The 4,043-nt window shown below is 41.6% G+C and overlaps 1 pseudogene; it reads right to left on the bottom strand.

Annotated features, from left to right (window-relative positions):
* Positions 1 to 411: 411 nt before the first annotated feature.
* Positions 412 to 3,179, bottom strand: LOC135528790 (glycine amidinotransferase, mitochondrial-like; annotated as a pseudogene).
* Between the last annotated feature and the right edge of the window lie 864 nt (positions 3,180 to 4,043).

Here is a 4,043-nt window from a genome sequence, read left to right as displayed (position 1 = left end):
TAATATAAACACCATGTGTTTGGGCCTAATCTCATGGGTAATACAAACACCATGTGTTTGGGCCTAATCTCATGGGTAATACAAACACCATGTGTTTGGGCCTGATCTCATTGGTAATATAAACACCATGTGTTTGGGCCTGATCTCATTGGTAATATAAACACCATGTGTTTGGGCCTAATCTCATTGGTAATATAAACACCATGTGTTTGGGCCTAATCTCATTGGTAATATGTCACTTATAGCTATATGAGATACGGCCAAAGAACAGAGTAATCTATGCCACGTATAGTAGACGCTTCTATTCAAAGCGCTTTTACATAACAGTGAATGCATGTATAGTATGTGATCCCTGCAGGAACAGAGACTCTGAAGTGAGTAGAGCACCTCTCGGGGTCATCTAGCACCTACCTGATCGTACAGCTCATCAGACATGGTGGGTTTTGGGGGGTGGTCCACTTGGCACCCTTTCTGAAGTACTCCTTGATGAGGGGTCTGTAGGCCCGGTACTCAAAGAAGCGGGACCTCCAGGCCATGGGAGCCTCGATAATCTCATTCCCCACCACCATGAGGATGTCTCTGGGCATGGCAGCATACATGCCTGGGTGGAGGAGAGGAGAGGAGACATGCTAGAGACACACAGGTTGTTGTTTTTTTACTCAATGCTCAGGTGGTGAATTTTCTATCAAACAATCAATAATTCAACCAACCGAACCAACCAACCAACCAATCAATGAACCAACCAATCCCGTAGCGCTGCCCTCTGCCTACCAGTAGAGGTGAAGTCTGGAGTGCTGTACTCATAGGACCAGTCCATGGGTTCAGGTCTCTGAACTGTAACTCCCTCCATGCGGAGAATATTGCACATTTCTTCAATCTCAGCAACGGCTTTCTTCAAGTGGTCCTCAGGAAAGCTTTGGCCCCCATACTTCTGGTAGAAGGGCCAATGCTTCTCATATGTGTTAGCCTGTTGGAAACAAGTTGAATACATCAATATGGGTTCTTCATTCATTCATTAATTTGAATGATTTATATTTTATTTGAGCAGGTGAGTCCCATTAAATATTTTAATGTATTTGGCAAGGAGGTTGTTGCTATTTGCAATAGGCTCAATGCAATAATAATATATTTATGGTTCATTGCATATTAGTTTAAACATAGTGTAGATTTGTTCTACATAATTGTGATTTCTGATTTGATGACCTCACCTTGACCTCTACTGTGAAAGGAGGGACGCGCGCGTTCTCGGCGCGGCCTACGATCACCTCCTCGAGGGGGTCCCATTCGTTGTAGGCGCAGACAGGACACTCCTGTCGCTCAGGCTCAGTGACAGCGTTCTCCTCCAGGGCGCGTTGCGGCTGCGCGGCAGCAGCGGAACTCGAGTAGCTCTGGAACGCGCCCTGCACCCAGCCTGTCATGGCGCGGCCGAGCTGCGGGAAGATGAACAGCTGCGTCAGTATCAACTGCTCACATGTCACGGTGTGGTCACACATTACATGTAATGTTTAGAATGACAGGAAATGAGCTGTAAAACTTAAACATTTTCTCTCGGCCTCATGGCAAAATGTGTACAATAGCATCATATTAGCTATAAAACTGCAAATGTTTATCTTTGCCCCATAACAGAATGTGTAGCATTGTAGAAAGTTAGTTGTCCCCCCCCTCAAAAAAATAATCCTTCCTTATGTTTCGCTCAGACCTTGCAGGGCGCGAAACTGCGGTATGCCTCTGGGTCACACTGTTGGCTACGCAACGCAACACACATGATTACAGGGCCATTCATAGGGTTACCATATAACATTATATTATAATCAAATCAATTAAGATGTTAACCTTCCAACAAATGTGGATTTGTTTTTATATATTTCTCCAATCAGTAGTTGAACTGAGGTGATTCTTCAAGTCCTGACCATGATAACTGTGGTTTAAAGATAAGTCGACCAAGGACTAACCTATTAGCTTAATCTCTTGCAGTAAGCCTTATCATACACATTCGACATTATACAAAGACCGATGCATTACAAGGCCAAAAGGAAAACCATTGGTCAATATAAGGTATTCAAGCCTAACGGAGCTGTGTTAGATATGGACTATTGGTTTTGAGTCAAGGTGCGCTTGATAAACGCACTTATCTCGGTTGGAGGTATGATTTCAAGGGGCCAGCGAGGGCATGCGCAGCTCTCCGTGTCAGTGGGTTCAGGGAGGGCCCGCAACAGCTGTCCACTGTCATTCACGCGCAAAATTTGCTGCCGGACACAGGTCTCTCTCTTACACATTTCCAAATAAAGTAGAAACGTTCTCTTCCAATAAATACATGGGTTCATGTTTTCATTTCTGTAGCAATTTTTTCCTTCTACTTCGTGCACAAGAAATTGACTTAATTCACAATTCCAGAGAACAGCATGCGAAATTCTTGAGTAACGCAGGAAATGCTGCTATATTCGTTTTATTTGAAACAAAAACTCGCCTATGTCCGGACAAAATCAATTAATGAAAGAAAATGACATGCTTTTTGATTGGTAGGCCGATATTTAATTGAGTATTTTGCTGTGAAAAGGTGTAAAAAATAGCCTATTCATTTTATTTAAAAGAATAATGTTCAAAGTAATCAGAACAAACTCAATTAATAAAAAATAATATTATAATTGTAAAAAACTTAAATGAAATGTGTTCACTTTTCTGAGTGACAGCCAACAGCTGTTTGCCGCAGCTGCGCTTTCCTTGAGACTCTCCACATTTTATGATTTTGTACATTTCTGAATAAACAAAAAAACAGGAACTAAATACCAACCATAGATCCGATCAGATGGGCGGCCTCGGCCCCCCTGCTACCTCCTCTGAGACACCTGACTCGCAGCATTGTCCGACCTGATAATGGTGACGGCTATTTGGGATATTCTAGCGGCGAGCGGCTTCGCGGCAGGACAAGATCCACCTGAATGTCAGGAGTTCTGAGAATGAATGGAAGACCCTTCGCGTTCTGATGCCTCTTTATATCCGCTCGCAGGGCGCCTCGAGGCATTGGGACAAGTTGTGGGGGGGCAGTCAACGTGACCTGAGAAAAATGTTCCCTGAAATTCTACACCTTACGCCAGCACATTCTTATCAGCCGCACACCCAATCTCTCCCACACAAATGGAAGAAAGAAACGCAACTGGCCGATCCGTTTCATACATGGTTTTCAGTCTCATCTCAAACGTTGCAGACAGCCTGCAACCCCCCCCCCAAAAAAAAAAGAAAAATTAATAACATTTGCATATCATTATTCAATGATGAGATTATTAAAACTATTGCCCGAAAAGGGGATTGAGACATTTCTGAGATAATTGCATGATGTTTCAAAACAGGGCAGATTAGCATTTGTATGTCATCGTGTGTTACTGTAAAATAAATCAATTCAACTATGTGATTTAGAACATGTTGATGGAACAGAGGCCATGTGTGGGACACTGCACTAGTGATAACATGATGCAGGCTATAGGAGGTTATGGATGAGTGCAGTTCACAGTTCCAGTAAGATAGCATATGGTTCTAGAATATTCAAGGTGAATGTTACTGAACATTATTTGGGATTTGCAATATCTTGTGCATTTATGTCATATTTAAAGAGCAATATTGTACAAGGCCAAAACTGCAACAGTAGATACAAACAGTAGATACACAGTGTAGATACATACTGTAGATACATAGTGTAGATACATACAGTAGATACATAGTGTAGCTACATACAGTAGATACATACAGTAGATACATACAGTAGATACATAGTGTAGATACATACAGTAGATAATACAGTAGATAATACAGTAGATACATACAGTAGATACATAGTGTAGATACATACTGTAGATACATACTGTAGATACAAACAGTAGATACATACAGTAGATACATACAGTAGATAATACAGTAGATACATACAGTAGATACATACTGTAGATACATAGTGTAGATACATACAGTAGATACATACAGTAGATACATACTGTAGATACATACAGTAGACACATACAGTAGATACAAACAGTAGATATATACAGTAG

Source organism: Oncorhynchus masou, unplaced genomic scaffold (genome assembly GCF_036934945.1).
Source record: "Oncorhynchus masou masou isolate Uvic2021 unplaced genomic scaffold, UVic_Omas_1.1 unplaced_scaffold_10344, whole genome shotgun sequence".
NCBI classification, from domain to species: Eukaryota; Metazoa; Chordata; class Actinopteri; order Salmoniformes; family Salmonidae; genus Oncorhynchus; species Oncorhynchus masou.
Note: the sequence above shows the minus strand (reverse complement) of the source record. Positions and strands in the feature narration are given on the sequence as shown.